General features: G+C 40.3%; 1 protein-coding gene across 5 annotated transcripts in view; it reads right to left on the bottom strand.

The window, feature by feature from the left end:
- SORCS1 (sortilin related VPS10 domain containing receptor 1) overlaps positions 1-26180 on the bottom strand; it is a 559510-nt gene that overhangs the window by 513424 nt on the left and 19906 nt on the right. The gene's annotated exons all lie outside the window — the stretch shown is intronic.

Genomic DNA, 26180 nt, shown 5'->3' with positions numbered 1-26180 from the left:
AAAAAACATATTCCTTTACATCCACGATTTCCCCTCCCTCTTTTTCAGTTTCTTCTAACTTCTAAATATTATGGAGCAGAGACAAACTGGCAAAAAAAAAAAAACCAACAAAAAAACAAAAACCCTACAATAAGCAAACTGAATGAAGTCGAAGTGTTTAAAGAGCCACGGCAATTCCCAACTTGGAAGTGGGTACATGATAAAAGATTCTAAATGAAGTTGCATCTCCCCACTAAAAAAATGAAATAATTGGTCCTTGCATTCACAGTTTTGCCCACACATGATGCTGAATGCTTAAAATGGATGAAATAATGTGCATATGGTAATGAAGCAATATGCCAGATAACCATACCATTCAATAAACAGGAAAACAGAAACTAAAATGGACTAGCTCTATGTGAATGTTGATTCTTGAAAGTAGTTCAACTAGAGAGCCTTGAAGTGAATAGATGGAAAGTGAAAAGGCAGAACACTTTCAAAGCAGGGAATATGAAGTTCATCTAAACTCATTTCTGTGCTCCAACAATTAGCCCAGAATCTAGCACATGAGATATACTCAATAAATATAATGTACCACAAATTAATGTCAAGATTATAAAATGACTCTGACTTTGATCCAGTGTTGAAGATGATATTTTCACTGGCTAATTTTTTAATGTTTAATTTAACTCAAAGTGTGAACATCTTTTAACTACAGGATATAGCTTAGTGTTTAAATATGGGGGTCCTGGAGACAGCAAATTAGGGTTTAAATCCGTGCTCTACTATTTATTAGTGAGATGACTTGAACACATTACCTTTTCTAAGACTCAGTTTCCTCGTCTGCAAAATGGAAACAAAACTAAAACCTACCTGTGGAGATTAGAAGGAGGATTAAATAATAAAATGCATGAAAACTCCTTCGCACCACTCTTTAGTGTTTGTGTGCTTATAGAATGCATTGTTATTGTTCTCGTTGAGCGCCGGAGCCTCAGAAAGAGAGACGCAGCAGCGGGCCGCAACAGCATGGCATGATGAAGCACTAGAGTTCCCAATTTTGACCACAGCGGTGGAGACAAGCCTCCATTAAACGTATTTAAGTCTTACTCACTCCGCACGTCTGATTCCAATGTTTGGATCAGGTATGTCATGGGAAACCTGTCAGAGAGCTGATGTAAAACAGAATCAACACTGGTCAGTTTTGAAATTTAGGTCTCCCAAACCGGTGACTTGAAACTAGCTCCAAAGTGTTCATAACTGAGCACAGAAAGTTGAAAATGAAGGTAGATATATCGTGAATAGCGTCACCTCCTTCCTTTCGACTTTTTCCTGGGAATTGGTAGCCAGTTTGACCTGAGCAGTGGTGTAGTTACTGGTGGTGGGCAGTATACCAAAAAAAAAAAAAAAAGAGAAAGAACAAAAACATCCAAACCTGGTAAATAACCAGCCAGGCTGTGTAGGAAATGTGTAATTTTCTCTTTACAAAACTCACAAAGCATACAGCATTTCTCGCACCTGATCAAGGGAATTGTCAGTCTTTTGGTTGGCAGAATGCAATTGTTGAGAGCTGAACTGTCCCTCCATGCCCACTCCTCCCAGCTTTCTCAAAACAAAAACGCTCATTTTCTTTTTTTCCAGAAAGGCCTGGAAGCTTTGCCCATTTGTTCAACCCAAAATTTACAAGGATGATAGTGATATTTGGCAAGTTCAACATGAAAATTGCTTTGGCCGTGCCATTGCAAGTCGGGACCAACTTAAAGCACCCCACCTGTCTGTGGCTGTTCTCACTAGAAGGGCTTTCTTAGCAATGTCAGTCCAGAAGGGCCTGCCTCTCTGGATCCTTCTTATTAATAACACAGACAATGGATATTGAGCTTCATTCAAGCTTGCTAGATCAGCCTGATTTTATGTTACCAATGCAATATTAATCAATTATAAACTAGTGACTAACCAAAATAAAGCCATTCACACAACGTCCCTGAGAATCACAACATGATTAAAATCAAGCTAGATTTCCTCCAAAATTAATAGTTAAAGGACCCCCCCCCACACACACACACACAAGGACACAAGAGAGTCAATGTAAAAATTAACATTATGGGAAAATCCACTGGAATCTAATATGCAGATTCTAGGGTTTTTGTGTATTTTTTGTTTGTTTATTGGTTTGTGTTGGCCTTTCCTGGTGTTTGTAGAACCATTTCACAAAATTATGTAACATGGTTGCTAGAAGGATCCTTAGAAATCACGTAGAACCCTCTCCTCAATTTATGGAAGAAAACAACAACAACAGGTGTTCTCAAGGATTAAGCACTTTACCCACCAGTGAATATCAGCAAAGCTGGACTTAACAGCATCCTTTGGAGGTGATTTACTGCCTTCCCCAATAAACCTGCATTGTGTGGCTTATTTTGCAAGAGGATTAAAGACACACATGATTTGTTTGTTTCTTAGAAACTGCTAGTGAGCTACACACAAATGCACCCTACACATAAAGTCAGGTAGTTTCATCCAGTTTCCTGGTCTCAAGAAGCAATATCTCAAACCCCAGCAATAGCTCCTCATCTATACTCCAGAAACAAAGCAAGGGAGGGGCTGTGAATACTTAGTCACTGCTCACCTGTCCTCCTGGTAGTGGCTATATCGTCCTTGTACACAGAATAAGTTGCTTAATGTGTTCGGATATGGGTTAAATCTCTGAAAATCTGGCAATTGGGGCAGCATTAGAAGGCTGGGAAGCCAATATTAATGGTGAATAAGGGGGAAAATAGGCTTTTAGCCAACTTGAAAATCAGTATTTCTTGGTCATAACAGGAAAACTCATTCAGTGCCACAGACATCTGGTTGCTTGTGTCTTAATTGAATCACTCAGGTTTTTGTTTTTTGTTTTTTTTTCCTCTGCTACTAATAACTGAAGTTTAATGGGATTTTAACATTTCCAGCAAGGTGGCACACATCGCCAGCTCTCACAGAAAGGTAACTGACCAAGACTGTATTAAACCATCATTATGGGAATGCTTCGGGTCCCAGAAGAAATGCTACCAATGCTTGTAAATTGAAATGCTCTTCCTTCCTTCGTCCCTAAGGTGATTTGCCAATAAACTAACATGTCAGTAACTGTCTATAATACATGATTAAACATGATTCGATGTGATTAAATACCTATTTAAGGTCACATTTATCTCTGCTTGCTTTTATTATCTTCTCTTTGACCTACTTGTCCCTTTTCTCTCCTTCTGGTATATGTCTTTGCTTTAGAAGAGTCCCTTGAGTCACAATATTCCTTTGCACTTTTAGCTTTACTCTCATCCCAACCTCTTCCAAGGAAGCCAACAATTACTTCACTCCTTCTAAAACAAACAAACGAACAACAAAAACTCCCTCTAATGTCTGCTCCTAAGTTTCAAAACTGCAATTAAACACTTAGATTATCAGCCCAGACATAGCTAAATTCTGAGGACTTCTAGGACATATGGTCAGCATCTTTGAAAATTTCCCTGCACCACTCAGAATATCGTGGTTCACAAGAAAAATCTTAGACAGGTATCTACTTCATTAAAATTCTTAGAATCTAGATTGGAATCAAATTTTAATGAGAAACAAACATAATCTGACTTCCTATTGACGTTTAAGAGAAGAAGTCTCAGTATCTTCTGCATTCCAGTAATGTGACTTAAACCATCTTCAGCAACTGGGATGAAGTCAGAAATCTTCCTTAGGACCCTCTCCCTGTGTGTCTGCAGAGAGACTGTCTCCACATCTCTAGGTTCATTATGAAACGCCAAGGAGAGGGGACACAATAGTTCTGCTCCCTGCCAGAGCACTTCTTTTGATGGACGTGGATTTTATCTCTTTTAATTGTGGGCATTTCCCTGTATCCCAGTTATGAAGGAGGATCTGTGACCTCAACATAATTGTATTAATGAATCAATTCCAAGCAGAAGGGACACAGTCTGTCCACGACAGAAAAAAGACTCTAAAAGATTAGTTAGGAACTAATGAGCAAATTGGGAGAATACTTGTAAGCAGTCTAGTTACCATAAATAGCAACAGCAAGGGAACACTGTACAACTTAGCGCCATGGGCAAGCAGCCTTTCTTCCCCCCACCCCACAACCCGCTCGTTTGAGCCCAGCGGTGGTTAACATGATTTACAGATCTTTGGTGACTTCGGCAGCAAATGAGATGCCAACCTCAATCCTGTTCATGACAGGCTGATTATTCAGAGGAGATGTGTAATTGCAAAAAATGCCCATGGTACACTGGCTCTTCAAGGAAGCTTGCTGATAATGAGCCCGATCTTGCCAGGTAAGAGAAATTAACTAGTCCAGGATTTTATGTTGTCATTTAGGACATTTCTTTTTCTTATGTTGCTTGGACCAATGAATGCATTTTCACTTACATACAGCTCTCTTTGCTTTTCGTGCTATGCTTCAAATTCTAATTCTCCAGGATATATCTGCTTGATCCCACATAGCTTCGACTCCACCATTACTCTGATTTTCTTAGCAGACATGCTGTTTGTAGGGCTTCCTATGTAACTGGCATTTCTTTTAGTTCATTTTCTTAAGTGTTTCTATGTCCTTTTGGTGTATCTTTCCCACGTGGCATAATCTTTCCTACTGTCTGATTAAGTTTCAAGATAGTAGGAGGATGGAATCATTTTGCAGAAAGGATCTTAAACAATAGAACAAGCTCTAATCACGTCTTCTGTATGCACCCCATGCCTTTCTGATTCTGTGTCACCTCACTTATGCTTCCTTCCTGCATGGAGCACACACCCCCTTCCCCTCATGCTCACTCTCATCTCGGAATCTGATGGCACCCTGTCTTATATAATAGGGAGCTGGGTGACTATGGCTTGGAGTCAGGCATACCTGGGTTTAAATCTTGCCTCATTTACCAGCTGTGTAATCTTGGGCCATAATGTATCATCTTGGAACTTTGTCTCATGTGAAATGGAGACACTAATAGTGTCTTCAGCTGTTTCAAGGATTGAATACAAGTAGTTCTCAAAAACAGTCAAAGTGACTGGAACTCAGGAGATTCTCAACACACGTTACTTTCCTTTCCTTCCAAAGTTTCTACTAGATTGTAAGCTCTTCAAGGTAAACATAAGGTCTTACAAATCTCTGTAGGCGTGAAACAAATTCCACAGCACTTACTTTTCTGCTCCAGAGTATTAATCCCTTCTTCCAGATAAATATAAAATTAACCTAGATCATGCCCTATATGAGAAAGAATTTACACAAAAGCAACCAGAGGACCAAAGTGTCCTTTGGGAGAAAAGGATACAGGGCTGACAGTATGTACCATTCTCTTTTCACAGTCAGGGAAGCCTGAAAAATGCAAGAGTGAACTTCTGCTGGCATGGACAAGGAGGAAAGGCAAAATGCGCTTTGTAATTAAGATTTTGGAATCATCAGGTCTGTGAGTGTTTGACAGCATTTCTGCCATCTACCAGCTGTTTGGCTTTGGACAAGTTTCTGAGCCTCATGGAACCTCAGTTTTCTCTTCTGTAAAATGGAAGTAAGAAGAGAACCTTGTGAGGAAGAAATCTATGTGATGTGCTTACAAAGACAAACAAGGATACAGAAACCCTCACCATCACACGGGATTACTGAATCACTGCCAACATTATTTTTCCAGGACACCTGTTCCTACCTGGGACTTCTTGAATTCTAATACCTGTCCCTACCTGGGACTTCTTGAATTCTAATACCTGTTCCTACCTGGGACTTCTTGAATTCTAATACCCCTTTAACTGGGAGATGGAGTATTTCCCCTAGTCTTCTCCCTGCTTCATAATGCTGACCCATGCTGTCGGTTAACATTAGTTCTCTGGCATTTCTCCTCCCTGCCCTTTAGCTATTATTATCCCAGTGCCTGATAAGGTTTCCTGGGTTTTACTCCTAGGTGATGTCACTACGTCTAGTGACCAGGCTCTGGGGAGGAACATATTTCATTTCTGCAAACTTGTTTATAAGATGGTTAGCGAAAAATACAAAATATACATTTGTAGTCCCTTTAAGCCAATCAATTATTTGCAGTAAGGAGGCTCTTTCCCACCACCAGTTTCTGAGCATGAACTTGTCCAAATATCAAAGAGATATGGAAAGTTGCGGTTCAGATTCAAGATGCCAAGCACAAGTCTGGCTGAAGCAGGCTCCTTCCGCTGGTTGCTACTGACAGCAGACTGGGGAAAATTGTTCTGAAGTACCACATGCATTATAATAGCTGTCTAGATACAGCAAATAGATATAAGCAAATGAATGGTCTTGGAACTGTCTGCTGTCATTCATTTAAAAGAGAATCTCTCTCGGAGGCTGACTACCTTTGTTCAAAAATAAATTTAACTAGAATTTAGTTGCCGTGGGACGAAAGAACATGGAATAAATCAGTCAGGCTCAAGCAAGAGCTGCCAGTTCCTTCAACTTTTGGAGAAATACAATGATTGGGTTCAATTGCACGCTGGCATAAAAAGGAGGGAGGAAGAGGGATGTACAAATAACTCTGTTGTTATCAACGGCTCCACACGAGCCTGAACAATAACGCAATTGCCTTTGTTCATTAGGGAGAAACCAGGTAGAGATGGATTAACTCACTAAATAGGAAAATGTTTCACGTGAGCACAATTTAAGTTTTTATATTTTATCCTCTTTTCCCAACTTGCCATTTAATTTGAATATGGGAGTGTGGACTTGTCATCTTACATTCAAGAGACTTCTCTGAACAAACCCCTTCAAAAGAAGATTTTTTAAGACCTTTTCCAACTGCTCTTTTAATTCTCCTTTCTCACTGTCCCCTAATAACCTCTTTGATGCCTTGGCTGAAATCTCTTTTCTTTATTGATTTTAGTTTCCCTGTCACTGGCACTATTGCTATTGTTGGGTTCTACACGAGAGACCATTGATCATGCTCTGAAGTTCACAAAAGCGCTACTCTGCTGAAGCGGGAGTTCCCGGGGGTCTCAGTTGTCAGTGTATTTAGTGAAGATGCAATTATGTTGTTCTGCATTACAGAGGAGATTCCATCCCCTATAACTACAACAGACGTAATAATGTCTTCAGATATATCCAAGTTTTCTATATATTTTAGAGAAAAAAGACCAAACTATCAGAGAAGAAGGGATGAGTTTCACATGCAAAAAAGGACTATCCGACAGGAAGGAATCAGTTTTCCAGTCCTGCAGGGGAGACTTCATTGTGAGTTAAGAGAACCCAAACCCTCTCAACAGGGCCACCAATGGGGAGAAAATCTGGAAAACCTAGCCACTCAAGGGCACTTAGGCGCAAAGTAAAATTTTCCAAACAAGTGGGATTCTTTGTCTTCTGGCTGCTTTTATTTGCAGAAGGAAGAAGTTGACCCTGCTATAGAGTTACAGACTGCCTAGCAACAAATAAGCAGCATTTCTTATAATGAAGCTCAGTATTTCAAATATCTTTAACATGGAAAATGGGAAATATTCTCCAAGCAGTGACAGAAGATAAACAATTTTAAGAGGCATATCGTATTTTAAATAGTTAACCAAAAACCTTCCAAAATCTACCCAGAGGAGCAGAGGCTGGGAACAATTTATTTGTAATTGCAAGAATAATTCAACATCATAATGGTGGCCTCTCATGGCAGAGAGGAGCTTTTGTGCAGCACACAGGCAACAACGGTAGAACAAAAATACGAAGATCTTAAGACTTAGGACCTGTCTGATATCAACTCCTGCTCCTGCTTTTGGTTCTTAACACAAGTTAAAGTTAAACAGTTTTCCTCATGGACTTTGAACACCAGAGTTCCTCCCAAACAGGTAGTTATTTTGTTAATCCTGAAAGAAAGATTTTTTTATTATGGCAAAATATACATAACATAAAATTTACCATTTGAACCATTTTTAAGTGTGCAACTCAGTGGCATTATGTACATTCATAATGTTGTCTATCCATCACCACTATCTATGTCCAGAATGGTAATGTCATCCCAAACAGAAACTCTGGCCCCCTAAAACAATAACTCCCCAATGCTCCCTCTCCCAACCACTGGTAACCACTGATTTCCTTTTGTCTCCATGAATCTGCCTATTCTAGGAACCTCAGATAAGTGGAAAGGGCTAGAAGCTGAACTCGCTTTTCAATGCTTCCCTGTTGCCGACACCACACACAGGTTGCCAGGTCCTCTGTACCCTCTCCTGCTCCGTACACTACCCCTCCTAATTCTGAGCTATCTTGCATTTGGGCTCTTTGTTTTAATGCCTGGCTACCAGTTGGCAAGGTCAGACTCAGATGAGTTGGAATTGATGATAATCCTCTTTTGCCTAGCATTTAAAGACTTCCACACTCGTCAGGCTCCATCCCCACCTCTTCACACACACCGCCCCGCCCCCTTTTCCTCTCCCTTTGTCCCTCTACCCACCTCCTCCCTTTCATCATCCCCACCCTCCATCCACACCTCCTCACCACAAAGTCAAGTTTCTGTAAACTCCAGGAAATCCCACTTTTTAGCCCTATATCCAAGCCTTTCCCTTTTTATGGAAAACGTCACGTTTCCTATCCAAACCTACCTAGCCTTGAACATCCAGTGAGAACCCCACCTTGTTCTACAAAGCACTGTGCCAATCTCTCCACTTTTGTTTCCTAGACTATGTGTTTATTTCTACGAGGTAGCATTTCATTTTAAAATGAGCTACCCTAGTCTCCCTAGTTCAAGACTAAATCTCCTGAAAACCTAGAGAGATATATCATTTATCTTATGCATACACCATAGTGCCCAGCAATCGCTAGCACACAGACAGCAGACAACAAACACTTGTTGCTTGATGGATAATTCAGTCACAGCTGGGCTGACGCTTATCTCCTTACTGTCAATGAAATAAAGGGCTTGCTAAGCAAATTAATACTGTAAACAGAGAGAGTTTGGCCTACTTTAATGTGAAAATCAACACACTATTTTAAGCAGCACTTCCGTGCCTGCTTCCATTCAAAGAATCAATGTGCTGATTGTGAGTATTGTCTGTCTGTTAAAGCATTAACAAGATTCACAAAGATTACCATCTTCCCCAGCCCTGCTGGTACTCCATGTGTGTAACCATGTTTCCTATTATTTCCTCTGTCCCCTGTATCTTAAGAATAAAATCTAGGAAAATGAGCCCGTGAACAGCTTACCTCAGCAGATACAAAGGCCTTTTCTTTGCTTTGAAAAAACAGCCACACTTGTGGAAGGTCTTAGAGCAGTTTTGTTTTCATTTTCCCTTGTTGGGAATAGAAGATGTCTTTGAAGGAGTTAGAAATCTAGGCGGCAGGAAGGACTTTGTGGGAAGAGCCCTTCAGCTCAGCTCTGATGCTTTTCTTACATCCTTCCCTTTGTGTCTCTTTCATTACTACTGGCACTTGAATATAACCACAACTTTTGAAAATCTTTAATAATCAGAACCCCAGGAATTTGCAAACCAAAATAGGGTCTAGCCACATCTCAAAAGGAATAGAAATCCTAAATGGATGCCCAGGTTTCAATTCCAGTTAAATCATGTTCTTCTCCTGTCTGCTTCCATCTCTCTAACAAACATAACCGGCTTACTCCAGTGCTTTTTCACACTAAATGAGAAAGGGCCGCTGAAAGAAGGAAATGTATTCAGAGCTATAGATTCCAATACCTTTGCCACCAATTGCTGAAATTTCTGTGTGAGTCATTGAGATTCTTCTCCCTACACACTGCTGCTTCAACTACTACTACTAAAAATAGTAAAGGGGTCAGAGGGTCTTACTGGCCCTGGGCAAAGTGACTGGCATACTTTCACTCTAAGGGAATGAGGGCTGGGGTGGGGGTGGGATATAGATGTGAGGAAGGAAGAAAGGAAATTATGGAGGTACAGTTCACTGCTTAGAGAAATAACTATCATTTAGCTAAAAATTCCTTATAACTTTTAAACTTTATACTATTAATTCCTACTAACCAACCTTCCCTCCCTCCGCCTCTTTCTAGAATGGCTCATTTAGGCTTTACATCCCATCACTCCACAGCAGATTGATGTAGCTGGACCACAATGTGAAGGGTCGCGTGGAGTGGCCCATGGAAAGCTCAGCACAGGACTGATCATTATGGTGCCCAGATATGCAAAAAAGGAGGCCTGTAAGATTTTAAGGGGAGTAACAAAATCCAATTTATATTTAAAAACCTAACTCTGGCTGATCAGCTGTATGTCTTGGGCCATTAGTTGAATGTCTATGGCTTTGCCTAACATAAGAAACACAAAACACCATGGAAATTTAGAAAGGAGAAGTTGCTTTGGAAATCATGCTCATGCTAATTCACATGCAAATATGTACAATATATCTTTGATTAAAGGTCCTATCCTATCTACCTGTAACCTCTGTGCGGAACAGAGAGCCTCACACATACTAGCTGCTCCCTGAATATTTGGAAATTGAATTCAAATTGAGTAAAAGCGTGCTGTCAGAAAGAACTATTATACAATGACAGGTAAGTCTTCGTGATGGTAAAGTTATTCTGAAGAAAGTAAGGTCTTCGGCTTCCTTTAATCATTGCATATCTGTTCTAGGATTTACCACAATTGTAAGATTATTTGCGTTATTTGTATATGTGACTCTCTCCAATTGGAATACAAATTACAGAATGCTGAAGACCGTATCTACTCACCCCCCTTGGCATTGAGCACAGTGCTTTGCACACAGTAGGTGCAAAATGGATGCACTGAAGTGTAACATTGGTCAATATTCTCTTCCAATTAAGCATGCAAGAGGTAACAGCGTCATACACACAGACCAGGATTCCCTTCAACAAAGAAAGATAACCAGACAATTATATGACCAAGCACAACTTTAACTGTATGATGAACAGAAGTCACTGGATGAATCATGAAAGGACACTGATCAAACTACCCTTCCCACCTAAAACCTGCCGTCCTATAAGGCTGTTCCTTCTACAACTCAGACCCAGAACATGCATTGGGAGTTTCCTAATGGCTCCAGCTATAAATGTATCAGATTAACACTGTATTTCCACCCCTCTAGGTGGTCACAAAGCACCAAGCTGATCTCCCTGTGCTATGTGGCTGCTTCCCACTAGCTATCGGTTTTACATTTGGTAGTGTATACATGTCCATGCCACTCTCTCACTTTGGGATAGGGAGGATGGGAGGGAGGAAGATGCAAGAGGGAAGAGATATGGGGATATATGTATATGTATAGATGATTCACTTTGTTATAAAGCAGAAATTAACACACCATTGTAAAGCAATTATACTCCAATAAAGATGCTAAAAACAAACAAAAAAAACCCACTGTATTTCCAGAAAGCAATATATTCTCCACAGTGTTCTACAAGAAAGAGAAAATTACAATGAAATGACATGTATTAAACATCCAGTAAAGTGCCTGGCAGATAGGAGACCCAAAATACTTGATAGCCATTGCTGCATTTGTGCTTCTTTTTCAAGCATTGTTAAAAACTCACATGTCCTTTTGTAAAATGATACCAGGTGATTTTTAGAATCAGAAACCAGAAGATAGATTAGATAGCTACTAAAAGCAAAGAGGGAAGAAAATACAGATATTACATATTGTTGTTATAGCAACTGAAGGTGTCTCCTGAGCTCCCTCTCATTTTTTCCCACCCTTCACCATGATCCTGTTTTCATGTAAATAACCTCTGGTTTTTCTTTTAAGTTGTTCATCAGGATGATAGTAAACTGTGGCCACTGTTTAGTGGTGAAGACTCTGAAGTCCTAGGGGGAAATTTAAAAAGAAACCAAAAAAGGGCTGAAAAGAAAAGATAACTTGAAATCAAGAAGGTGGAAGCTGGAAATATGTTTATGCAAAACTTATGGGGACATCAGCTAAGACTTTTCAAGGAGTGGCTTGTGAACCCATATGCAAGGGGGAGGGCAAAGAATTGCGGCTTCTCTTCATGCAAGGGACCTACTGAAATCTTAACAACCAAAGGGAATGAGAGAATAGAACACAAACAATAAATCTTCATTTTCTGATCCAAACTAGGGTTCCACACAGCCTGCAAACAAAACAGAATGCATCAAGTTCAGATTGCATTCCATCACATCTTGACAGTAGTGGGTTTTGCTAGACAAATTTGGGGCTGTAGTTGTCAACATCGGGAGCATACAAAACATCCTTCAGCACCAGGCCATGTGATTATACCACCTTAGCTTTGGAGAATCATAAATGGGACACGTACATAAATGTAAAATGTCAGGAGCAGCCCTGGAGATCTCAGATTGTGGGTGAAGGCGAAGAAATTGAGGTTCAAAGAGGGACTGTGTCTTATCTAAAGTCACAGCTGGAAAGTGATGGGGTCCAATTAATAGTAATATCTAACAATTACAAGGATGCCAAAATGCAACAGGCACTGTTCTAAATGCCTCGTATGTAATCATTTAATCCTTAGAACCACCTTTATTATTATGTCCATGTTAAATATGAAGTAATAGAGATATGGGTAGGTTGAACAGCATACTTGAGATTACCCAGCTAGTAAACAGGGGTGTCAGGGTTCAAGTCCAGGCCATCTGATCTCAGGGTTCATTCTCTTGGCCTCTTCGAAATACTGCCTCTCCCCAGGAACAGAAATCTGCCTTGTAAGCCATTCAGCCATTTGTCCTCATCCCACACCCAAGTGGAAGAAGATGCCAGGTCAAGTTTCTAATAAAATACTGTTATTCTCTTGGCCTTTGCACACTTCCCTTGGCCCAGTGCACAGCGACTGCTTCTCTACACGCCACCGAGTCTCCCCTACTTCCCTTTTCCATTTGCCAAACAAATTTGGGAGAATAAATCAGTTCTATCTGACTCTATTTGGGAACAAATTCCCTTCAAATCACTCCACCAGACAGGTCTAAGACCATAGTCTAGCCACCTTTCCTAATTAAAAACAAAAACCAAACATGCCCAGGGTTCCATTTTGGAAAATAAGTATTTCACCAACAGAAGAATCTGTGGCTTTCTGGTCACAGAGCTCCCCAGAGTCCCTCTCATCTGTGGTCTCCCACAGGGAATCCCTGCATTCTGTAGTTACCATCCTGGAGCCTCAGGCATCCATCCTCCAGCCTGGGAGCCAGGTACAGGAGGAGGAGGCTGGAAGGTGGGAATGGCAGAGAGGATGGAGTTGCATGGACAACAGGTTCTGGGGACACTCTGAATGAGGCCCACAACACTGATCCCATGTATTCCTAGACGTTCTTGCTCTAGAAGAGTTCTTTGATTGAATCTCCTTCCTGTCCTGGATGTCAGCAAACACCATTCCTTCTGGCTGGACTCCATTGCCCCTAATTCAAATTTCACTTCCTCGAAAAGTTTCTTCTGCCCTGCCCAGTTAGGTTAAACCTCTCTGATACGTACTTTCACAGAATGTATCGCAATTGCTGTTATTTACAAGAATGTTCACAGCAGCAGTATTTGGCCAAAAACTCGAAAGTACTCAGGTACACATCTTCGGGAGAATGGATAGATAAACTGTGGTATACTCATAGGATGGAATATCATACAGCAACAAGAATGAACAAACTACGACCACTATTCAGAGTGATTGATATAAATGTCACAAAAGAAGCCAGCTACAAGACAGTATATACAGTATGGTTCCATTTATATAAAGTTCAAAAATAGGCAACATTAATTTTTTTGCCTTTCGAATCTCATTATTACCAAAATAATCAAAGATATAATAATCTCTCTCAGGTCTCAATTTCTAAAATTTTTCAGAGCAAAATTCATATTCGATTTGTTACTGATGAATCTCCTGTTCCTGGTATGGTGCCTAGCATGTAGTAGGTACTCAATTTATAATTGAAAAAAATAATAAATGAATGAATGAAAGCTTTACTTTTTAAATGATCTCTCCACCCCTCCAATCCTTTCTGAACTTCACGCCGGACCATTATTATTTTAGTGTGATTTTCTTTAAGTCACTTTTTACTTTCAGTATTTACTGGCTCCCTAATGCCAATAAGAGAAAGACAACACTTGGATTCCAGGAGCCAAACTGTCTTTGCAAATTTATTATTATTCTCTATGAGGATTCATCTTTCCAAAGAGAATGTGTTTCCTCCCTCCTCTCCTTCCCTGCCTTCTCAACACTCAGCAATCATATCTTCCTATAAAGTCCTTCCAAAGGTGATGGTCTACACACTCATCAAGTCTTACCAGTCCCTCCTTTTAAGATGAGCAGATAGACGGAGACATCAATTCATATTTACATTTTACTTCTCATGTAGACTATTCACCCTGTGAGAACAACATCTCCCCTTGAAATCTTAGAAATTCTTTGTCAGAATAAAGATCCCCAAGGCAATTTGATTGATTTTTTCATTGGTGTACTTCAACATGTGCAGAGCACATCTTAAAATTTAAAAGACTTTCCATTTAAGCCAAAGAACATATTTTGAGCAACAAATGTGTCAGGCTCCTGGGAAATGGACACCTCAATGCCTCTATATGCGCCATGCTCTCTGCTGTCCTTCACCTCAGACTGATCCCCATGAAGTGGCTGGACAAGAGCCCATTGCTACAAGATTCAGCCCTAGGGACAAAAGCATTCCTTTCCTAGACTTTCCACTATTTTCCCCTTCTCAAGGCACACAAGATGTTCTCTTTGTGTGAGACATTCCTCTGGTGCCAAACAAATGAGGGTAAACAAAATCCATCTCCTCTGGCAAAGTTTCTCCAATCTAATTTGTGTAATTACCTATCTCCCTAATGATGTGCTTGTTTACAGATTAAAGCTATGAATCTAAGCGCAGAAATAAGATTATATCTGATGAATTAAATCCTCATTTGCTTAAATCATCTGGATATTTTCTTTCTTTCTTTAGAAAGAAATTCCAGGTAAAAAAGAGGGCATTGAAATCACTGGCTTTGAAAAGGTATATATGAAAAAAAATTTTTAAATGAGAAACTAAGCTGGTAACAGGCAGAGGTGTACACTTAGTCTTAGCCTTACTGATGGAAGACTAGCTAATTTGGAAAGTCTGGGAGGAAAAAAGCCAAAACAAAACACAATTTCCATTATTTGTTTATCCTTCTAAGATCTTTCCAAATGAAATAAAGACACTGCCACCTAGACCCTTTGGTCTGGCCCTGCAATCAATTGGTGACATAGCAGTGAACTAGCAAATCCTAGGGGACCCAAAGTAGGGGGACAAGAAAGAGAGAGAGGGAAAGAAAGAGAAATGGAAAGACAGAGGAAAAAGGGGAAAGTGGATCCTTTTTTATTTATTTATTTTTAAATTTTATTTATTTATTTTTGGCTGCGTTGGGTCTTCGTTGCTGCACGCGGGCTTTCTCTAGTTGCAGCGGGCGGGGGCTACTCTTCGTTGCAGTGCACGGGCTTCTCATTGTGGTGGCCTCTCTTGTCTCAGAGCTTGGGCTCTACGCGTGCAGGCTTCAGTAGTTATGGCATGAGGGCTCAGTAGTTGTGGTTCGTGGGCTCTAGAACGCAGGCTCAGTAGTTGTGGCGCACGGGCTTAGTTGCTCTGAGGCATGTGGGATCTTCCTGGACCGGGGATCGAACCCATGTCCCCTACATTGGCAGGCGGATTCTTAACCACTGCGCCACCAGGGAAGTCCTGAGAAAGTGGATCCTTAACAATACAGTCAGGTCCTTACACATACACCAAGATGTAGAGCTTAGTGAAGCATGTACCCACTAGGCAGCTCCATCACTAACTGACTGCTTTGACGTAATCCATATTCCTGAAGACAAAAGATGACCAGCCCATGTAAATTAGTCCTTGTCAGGCTCTTCCTTGAACTATTTCTAGTGATCACACAGTTCTTTCTGAGAAACCTGGAGTCACCAAGACATAATAATAACAGCCCAGACATAAAGCTGATAACCAGCAGGTATTCAGAACCTCCATGCACCTAACCAAACACAAAGCGCTTCATATAAGTTCTCTCATTTGTCTCTCACAACACTCCTGTGGAGTTGCCACTATCAATACCATTTTGAATTTGAAGAAATGGAGAATGAAGAAACATTTGGAGTATTTAAGTGATTTTTTCAAGGCCACCTGGCTGGCGAAAAGTGGAGACAAGATGCACACCCAGGTTTGCGGGCCTCTAGTGATTCTCTTAACCATTACATTCCCCTCCTCCATTTGAACAAAGATAATGCCGAAGCAGCATTCAAATTAAATCCCGTAAGAAAACCATCTCAATCTTGATCCCACAGTCATTCATAAGTTGCGTTTGCCTACCACTGAAAAAGAAAATAAGTGTAAAACTGTGTTTATCTGAACACACACTAAGTATCTCAAGCTTTGGCAACCAAAATTTCCTTGCAAAATCTGTGAAGTTAAGTCTACCACTACCACCACAATTCCTTCATGCATATAGATTCCAGCAACACAGGGTTTCAAAGAAGCCTTGAAAAAGTGTGCTCTGTTACAAACTGTTAAAATTCAAGCTTCTAATTTCATGACATATGCAGTTTTACTCTCAGCAATAATTTCACGCTATCATTTTTGTGGTTTGTTTCTTTGTGGTTGACTTTTTTTTTTTTTTTTTAATTCCCTTTTGGTTGCATTGGATCTTCGTTGCTGTGCACAGGCCTTCTCTAGTTGCGGCGAGCGGGGGCTACTCTTCGCTGCGGTGCGTGGGCTTCTCACTGCAGTGGTCTCTCCCGTTGTGGAGCATTGGCTCTAGGTGCGTGGGCCTCAGTGGCTGTGGCACGCGGGCCCAGCAGCCGTGGCTCGCAGACTGTAGAGCGCAGGCTCAGCAGCTGCGGTGAACGGGCTTAGTTGCTCCGTGGCACGTGGGATCTTCCCAGACCAGGGCTTGAACCCTTGTCCCTTGCACTGGCAGGCGGGTTCCCAACCACTGCACCACCAGGGAAGCCCTGTGGTTGACTTTTAAGTGTTGAGTTTTCAAACAAATGAACACATATTTCTTCTTACTGGACCATGTTGTCACAGACTGACTGAAAACTCTGAATGTTCTCAGTGAGTGCCTATAATGTTGCTTTTTAAGTGAAATGAACTCTGTGGTCTGCTTTTAGCAGAAAATTCTTGTATTATGAAGGCTTGCTGACTAATCAACCTTTGTGATAAGGAAAAAATATATATATGTATATGTGTATACATATTCCACTGTTTTCAAGTTATATATAATTACATCTTCTCCGAAGGGCTTTCATTATCTCAACATCTATCATGCATAGTACTTAATTTGCACTGGGCATTGTGCAAAATGCTTGACATATATGATCTCTGGTAATACTCAGTTTAACCCTGTTAGGTGGATGCAACATTAGTTTCATTTTATATGTGAATGAACCATCTTGGAGAAATTAAATGACCTGTCCAATGTTGCCCAACTAGTAAATGGAAGAACCGAGAACCCAAACTCAGTCTTTCACCACCACAACACACCACCAGTGTTTTGAACCCTTTATAAAAATCAAGGGCATCTACACTCTGAAGTCTTTTACAGCATATTTAGTTCAGTCTCCATAATCCTCAGATTCCTCCTCTGTAAAATGAGAGCACCGGAGGGAGTGACCTCAGAGATCTTTCTGCTTTGTAAGGGACCCAACGGTTAATGACACTCAGCTACCGAGATCAGACTGCTGGGAAAAGAAGGAATGAAAGTGTCCAGCAAAATCCCCATGTGAACTCAAATTGAGTCCATAAGAATCTGCACTGAGCATCCCATGGGCAAGAGGGACGCCTTTTTATCTTGGTCACTTTTGCAGAGATGGACATCATGCAGGGGAGGGGCACACACATTATTTAACATTAGAACAAATGAAAATTATGACTCTCTCTTCTAGGTAAAAACATAAACTTCACCATTTCCTCCCCAGGCCAATTGTTAGCACTGTTACAATTCTCTAAGCCAGAACAAGCTGAGAAAGTATGCAGTGTGCCCAACAGGGATTATTAGACTATTTTTCAAGAAGGTGGTAGTTATGTAACGCAAACTTGCTTTGGGGCAGTGCTCAGATCATTGACTCAAAATTGTTCCTGGCCCTTTATTATGTAATACAATAAAAGTTATTATCACTGTGTCTTGCCTGTGTGCATGCACAAGTCCTAGGCAGAGTGGGAATGGTAGCCGGCGTGGGGCAGAGGAATCCCTTGGGTTCCGAGTTAAGGACCTAATTGGGTCTATTTTAAAGACTGGCTGTAGCAAAGAAGATTTGTCGCCTTTGATCATGACTCCCTAGACACCAGGCTTCCTGCTGAACACAGACACTTCCCCCAGCACAGTCCCAGTGGTGTGTCCTGCACTCAGGAAACTCTGCTGAGGCAGCAGTGTCTTTTTCTGTCTTCATCACCAGCCCTTGCCTTCCCTGAATACAGCACAATCAAAAACACCAGTGTTCACCTTCCTATAAAATAGCCCCATTCTTTCCCCCTGACTTGGAACACCATGGAGAAAACAGTTCTTGAAGACTCAGAACATTTAAAGCTCCTTCACTCTAAAGAGTGGGAAAAAAAGGTGGTCCAGGAATTGGGCACCATGTAGTATCCTTCCAACCAATCCAGTTGTTTTAGTCTTCCAAAGCTTTCCCTCTCTATTCAACCAGGGTTAGCCCTCTCATTGGCTGCCTCCAAGGAGCCATTCTCCATTTTCTTGTGTCCAAATGCAGCAGAGGTTTGGGAAGAGGAAAGATATTAAAATGTGAGCCCGGGAGACAAGAATTCTAGGAGAGTTCCTATTGTGGATTGGCTTTACGAATCCCACTGGAGACTGTGATGAGAACTTAGATTTTGTGGCAAAGAGAGCTGCACTGCAAGAAGCAGCTGAAACCACAAGTGCTGTTCTTGCATGAATGTTCAGCTATGCTCAGAAGAAGACATTTTCAAGCACCTTCGTTACCTGACATTTCTCGAGCACTAGTGTGAGAAGGGCACTGCATTAAGCATGGAGATCAGGGAAAAATATACGTCATCTGTTCCTTAAAGCTGCTTAAAATTTGAATATTTATTAAACACTGCTTGTATACTCAGTAGATTTACCCATAGCCTATATTTATATGCTATCTGTATAGTGATCTATAGGAAAATGTCTTTGCGTGGTTCAAATCCATACTCTATCCCTACAAAGTCCTCTCAATCATTAGTACTTGAGTCTAAATTCCAGTTTCACCTGTGGTTCTTCTCCAAGCTCTTCTTAAATGCCAGCTCAAATCCTTCTCATCACCAGATCATAGGTAGGATCACATCTAAAGGTTTATAACATGGATGAGACCTATGCTATTGTCCAGTCTGGCATTTTCATTCTCAAATGGAGGAAATAACCCCAGAGAACTAAAATGACTCTCGTTAGGCACACAGGCAATTTGTGGTGGGAAAGGGCCCAAACCCAGGCATCCTGACTTCCAGCACAGGCCTCCCTCTAGCTAGCTTCTGGCATTCCAAAGGCAAAGGATGAAATGTATAACAGGCGAAAGACATCACTGTTGATGACGCACACCTTGTGACACACTGTGTATGTGGGTTCTACCTTCTGTAGTGTTATCTTGAAAAAGTATATGTGAACATCACAAAGCACCACCAGCATCCACAGTGAGGCACTCAGCTGCTCACACAATGCCTCACAAACGGGACCAGTGGAGGAATGAATTCTCCAAATAGCTTTCTAACCAGTCTCTCTTTCTCTAATATTTTGTCCATCCAATTCATCCAATTCTTCCAAACTGAAATGCTGATCATGTCACTCCCTGGTCCTTTCAGTCTGGTTTGCAAAGCCTGTCATGATATTATGCTAGGTTCCCTCTCTGGCCTCATCTCCCTCCCCAGACTTCCATCCTATGCCTTTCATGGGCTGTTCCTTCTCATTCTTGTAAGTTGTCACATGTATCAATCCTTCCATAGGGAGCATGTTTTCTACATCTTTTCACCTGAAAATTCTTATTTATCCTTTTTATTTACCAAGGACATAATATGTTACCTCTTCTCGGAAGTCTTTGCTAATATCATCCATCACCCCACTCTCACCTGGCTAAATTCTTCTCCTCTGTAAACACCTGTGTATTGCACTTACCAAGTTGTATTTTAACTATGTATTCTCCCCTTAGACTGTAAGCCACTTGAGAGGAGGCCTAGTTCTGTATTCTCAGCCCTACCAGAAAGTTAAGTGCATGGTAAGATTTACATGCGACAACAAAAGGCACAGAGTTAGTAAATAGAAAACAAATATGGGGCCCTGCAATCCATATCTTTAACTACTACCCTCTCCTTCTTCCTAATAAGACTTCACTGACTTTAGATGAGTACCAGAATGGTCACCCACAGAGCTAGGCAAACGTCCCCATCTCATCGCATAAAAGGACATACTCAGGCAGTGGAACACTGCCTCAGTTTAAAGACAGAGCAAAATCCTGCAGCTAGTTCGTCTCTGCCAAACAAGCAAGAGCCCATGGCCTTGGCCCAGGCTGCTCTCAGCAGTGAGTGGCTGAAGCCCAACGCAGAAGCCAGGTTCAGCACCGACTCATAGGGAACAGCTCCACCTGCCGAATTCCTTGACATTCCTCTCCCCCTTTAGCAGTTTTCTTCTAACCTGTGTAGCAGTGGTCACAATTTTTGAGAAATAATAGTATCACAGAGGAGACAGAGAGGAATTTTGCATTCAGTTACTTGCCTGTATTTTGTGCAGGATTATAAGAATGTATGTGTGACAAATATCCACACCACCTCTTGAAAAGGAAAGAAAGGAATGGCTCTGTCAACATACCAAGGCTTTCTGCAGTGCTTTTTTTTTTTTTTTAAAGAATTAAGCCATCGGGGTACATGGTGCTATTATTTAATCTATCTCCCTCTTCTGCAAAGTGGAGATAATCTCTGTCTCCCTGTGGATGAAGGGGGAGGTGTGAAAAGCATTCCAAATTCTCTGCTCATATCCATCAGCAAACAATGTGATAAATACTGATGTGGGTGGTAGGTGGTGTTAAAACATGGGCAAGCAATGAATAAAGCAGATTGTTTGGTAGGAAAATCTTGGGCAAACACATCAGGCATTTCCTGATGGTACAAGTTATTTGAATTACCAGAAATAGTGAAGGGAAAGTGACTGAACTGAATCACCTAAAGAAGAAAATGAGTAGACTGGAGGAAGGCCAGAGACCAAGAACTTCTGGGAAGGAAACATTTTGTCAGTCATCCCAGATTGCAGAAATGGTCTTGTCAAAAGGATGCAAAAACCCATTTACTATTCTGGATTTCTGTCTCTATTGCAGTACAGATATTGCATTTTAAGAAACTCTGTCCAACACTAGATTACCGTGCAGGAAAATTAACCAGTATGCACCAAATGTTTTAACAAAGAAAGATAATAGGTCTTAATTAGAAGCCCATGCTTTTGCAAGCAATTTAGCATAAATAAAATGCAAGCGGACCTAAAACTAAGAAAGTCCATTAAAAACATGAACAACTTGGCTATAGTTAATAATAAAATAATAAATCAAGGTCAGACCATTCAAATTTATTCCGACTGAATTAAGGCAACTTAGCTGTTAGGTTGAAACAGCAGGTTGCACACAACACAATCTAGCTTAAACAATCGTTGATTTGAAGAAATAAACCAAGGGCTCCTTCTTAAATAGAAAGGGGTATTTTCCAAGTGAGAGAAGAAACTATAGCAAGAAGAAAGGACCCCAAATTATTTGCTAAATAACTTCACTTGAGCTCTATTTTTAATTTAGTGCTTATAGCTACTACTGGATTTGAAATACTTCTATCATTTTTTTTAATCTACCCATAAAATGTTTGCTTAATCATACGACGAGGGTAAACTTTTGGTTTTCATAGAAAAGCAGTCCCATAGTTTTATTATATACTTACTGAATAGAATCTGCCTCAAAATTTGAAAACACAGCAGAGGCATTGAAAGAGATTATCCAGCTATAGGTATAAGTATCATAAGCCTGAAGATATAGATATAGAGGCAGAAGCAGAGATGTGTGTGCATATTTAAACATCCTTCACACACACACACACACGCGCACAAATACTAATTTGCCAATGTCCATGATAAAGAGAACCCTAAGTGTTTATATGTCTTTAGATATAGATTTATGTGAATACATTTTTGCATTATTTTAACCATGACAACCAGCATGCTACCTGTTGCCTAACAATGTTCACCTTATTTAAAAAAATGTTTCCTTCACATTTTTTCAATTAATCCCTAAGGAATGAGTAGGCTTTGGGAGTTCTGAAAAGTCTACTTCTCAAAAGGACTCCTGGATCATAACCTTTCAAACGCTACAGAGAGTCAGTGGATGGACCACCAAGCTCTAAGTTCATGGATTATTACTGGGTTTGATCATGAATAAACTCCCAGTGCCTGGCATGCTTGACAGGTATTAGGCACTCAATAACTAATGGTTGTATACATGAAAAACTTGAAGCTACTTAAAGATGAAATGCCATAGTGTTCTAAATGCAGTAGAATATAATGTCCAAGACCTGAGATTTTTTTAGATCACAACTGTCTGGATTTAAGTCCCAATTCTACATCCTGCTATCCCTGTGATGTTGGGTGAGTTACTTAACCTCCCATTTTTCAGTTCCTTTATTTCTAAAATGGGGATAATGGCAATACCTACTTCCTATGATTGCTAATACATGTATTACCAGGAATAGTGCCTGGCACATTGCACACACCCGTTAAGTGTTGGTTATAATCATATTGACTATCGCCTGAGCCCTCGATAAAGAGCAGTCCTTACCCACCTTTAATGGAAATCCTACTATGTCCAAACTCATTTGGAAAAGACAGCAACTCTCAAGCTGCCCTTTCAGGTAAATGTGCCTAAAAGAACATGCAGATTAAACCCATAATTATTTTCTCATTGTCACGGTGCTCTCGTTCAGTCCATTACCACAAATGCAATTTTATTTCTCACAATGCAATAGCCCCTCATCTTTTCTTAAATGTTCTGGCCCTGCTGAGACTTTTGTATAGTGGGGGCTGGTTCTCAATGCAGCTCCTCAAATGAGGAGCATGAAGGTGTTTCCCCCCTCAGGCCTGAGGCAGTGCAAGCCCCTGCCAGCCACCAGCTCATTTTTGAAGCTGGATCATCAGACTTCATTACGAAGTATCCCTACCCCTCCTGCTATGAGAAAGCTGTGACTCTACACTTTCTCTCTCTCTCTCTCTCTCTCTCTCTGTCTCTCTCTCTCTCTCTATCTATCTCTATCTCAATCTCACTCTCTCTGTCTACTTTGGGGCCATTTTACTAGAACTATTTGAATGAGGTAATCCATATAGTTTATACTTCATGAATCAGGACAGTGAAAAATATCCAGGCAGACGATCATCATGGCATCTATATGCTGACCATTTATCTTCCAGACCAAAAAAAGGCCAATAAAACAATCCTAAATTGCTTTAGTGCTCTGATCTTTTAAAGTATTCTTTTTAAGTACCTCCTATGTGCCAAATATTGGTATATAAAAATGAATGAAATGGAGTCTTGCCCTCAAGGAGCTCACCATTAATTGGAATACAAACCAGATGATGCTTACTGCTTGAACAAGGCATAAAGACAGTGACCTGGCACATAAGATCTCTGTTCATAAGAATCAGGTATCTCTTCTTTTTGGAAGTAATGGATAAATCCTCAGAAAGAAGGTAATATCCAAGCGAGGACTTAAAACATGAAACAGATTTAACTGGGCAAGAAGTAGTATGACCAAAGGGACAGGAAGAGAGAATGAAAGGTCCACGTCAAGATGGGAATTTGCAATGGATATGAATATGTATGCCTTTGAAGTAAGAAAACCAAGGTCAAAAGACCACCCTCAAGTTAGCATGCAGATGACAACTGCAGTATCTTCATTGTGCCTCGCTGCTTGTATTCTCTCCAATCCCCCAAATAAGGAGTCCGCAAACTTTTCCCCTAAAGGATCAGAGGATAAATATTTGAGATTTTATGAGCTACACAGTCTCTGTCATAACTACTCAACTTTATCAGTTTTGAGCAAAAGTAGCCGTAGACAATAAATGACCGTGTTCCAAAAAAAAAATTACATCAAAAAATTTGAGGGTATCACAACATATCTTTCTTCTTTTTATTTTTCTAAGTCATTAAAGACCTGTATGCAGAGAACTATAAGACATTGATGAAAGAAATTAAAGATGATACAAACAGATGGAGAGATATACCATGATCTTGGATTGGAAGAATCAACATTGTGAAAATGACTATACTACCCAAAGTGATCTACAGATTCAGTGAAATCCCTATCAAACTACCAATGGCATTTTTCACAGAACTAGAACAAAAAATTTCACAATTTGTATGGAAACACAAAAGACCCCAAATAGCCAAAGCAATCTTGAGAAAGAAAAACGGAGCTGAAGGAATCAGGCTCCCTGACTTCAGACTATACTTACTACGAAGCTACAGTAGTCAAGACAGTATGGTACTGGCACAAAAACAGAAATACAGATCAATGGAACAGGATAGAAAGCCCAGAGATAAACCCACGTACATATGGTCACCTTATCTTTGATAAAGAAGGCAAGAATATACAATGGAGGAAAGACAGCCTCTTCAATAAGTGGTGCTGGGAAAACTGGACAGCTACATGTCAAAGATTGAAATTAGAACACTCCCTAACACCACACACAAAAATAAACTCAAAATGGATTAAAGACCTAAATGTAAGGCCAGACACTATCAAACTCGTAGGGGAAAACATAAGCAGAACACTCTATGACATAAATCACAGGAGGATCCTTTTTGACCCACCTCCTAGAGAAATGGAAATAAAAACAAAAATAAACAAATGGGACCTAATGAAACTTAAAAGCTTTTTCACAGCAAAGGAAACCATAAACAAGACGAAAAGACAACAATGAGAGAAAAGATGTGCAAATGAAGCAACTGACACAGGCTTAATCTCCAAAATATACAAGCAGCTCATGCAGCTCAATATCAAAAAAACAAACAACCCAATCCAAAAATGGGCAGAAGACCTAAATAGACATTTCTCCAAAGAAGATACACAGATTGCCAACAAACACATGAAAAGATGCTCAACATCACTAATCATTAGAGAAATGCAAATCAAAACTACAATGAGATATCATCTCACACCAGTCAGAATGGCCATCATCAAAAAATCTACAAACAGTAAATGCTGGAGAGGGTGTGGAGAAAAGGGAACCCTCTTGCACTGTTGGTGGGAATGTAAATTGATACAGCCACTATGGAGAACAGTATGGAGGTTCCTTAAAAAACTAAAAATAGAACTACCATATGACCCAGCAATCCCACTACTGGGCATATACCCTGAGAAAACCATAATTCTAAAAGACACATGCACCCCAATGTTCATTGCAGCACTATTTACAATAGCCAGGACACGGAAGCAACCTAAGTGTCCATCGACAGATGAATGGATAAAGAAGATGCGGCACATATATACAATGGAATATTACTCAGACATAAAAAGAAATGAAATTGAGTTATTTGTAGTGAGGTGGATGGACCGAGAATCTGTCATACAGAGTGAAGTAAGTCAGAAACGGAGAAACAAATTCCATATGCTAACACATATATATGGAATCTAAAAAAAAAATGGTTCTCAAGAACCTATTGGGCAAGACAGGAATAAAGATGCAGACGTAGAGAATGGACTTAAGGACACGGGGAGGGGGAAGGGTAAGCTGGGACGAAGTGAGAGAGTGGCATTGACATATATACACTACCAAATGTAAAATAGATACCTAGTGGGAAGCAGCCACATAGCACAGGGAGATCAGCTCAGTGCTTTGTTATCACCTAGAGGAGTGGGATAGGGAGGGTTGGAGAGAGACGCAAGAGGGAGGGGTTATGGAGATATAAGTATATGTATAGCTGATTCACTTTGTTATACAGCAGAAACTAACACAACAATGTAAAACAATTATACTCCAATAAAGATGTTAATATATATATATATATAAAACATTCGTAGCTTGTGGGTCATACAAAAACAGTGGTAGGACAGATTTGGCCCATGGGTTGTAGTTTGCCAACCCTTGCCTTAAACTACCTCAAATCCCACCTGAAAAAGAAAGATAAGTTAATTTCTATGCCTCTAATGGGAAATGTCATTGTTATTTCTTCACAAATATTTTCAGGACCTATATTTAGGTTGATATGAGGTACTCAGGTACTTCTAAAGTTGGTGAGCTTTAAGGCAAATATAATTTTTTCCTTCTCCTTTCTCTAAGACTTTAAGTT

The sequence above is a fragment of the Eubalaena glacialis genome, chromosome 1 (genome assembly GCF_028564815.1).
Source record: "Eubalaena glacialis isolate mEubGla1 chromosome 1, mEubGla1.1.hap2.+ XY, whole genome shotgun sequence".
Lineage (NCBI taxonomy): Eukaryota > Metazoa > Chordata > Mammalia > Artiodactyla > Balaenidae > Eubalaena > Eubalaena glacialis.
Note: the sequence above shows the minus strand (reverse complement) of the source record. Positions and strands in the feature narration are given on the sequence as shown.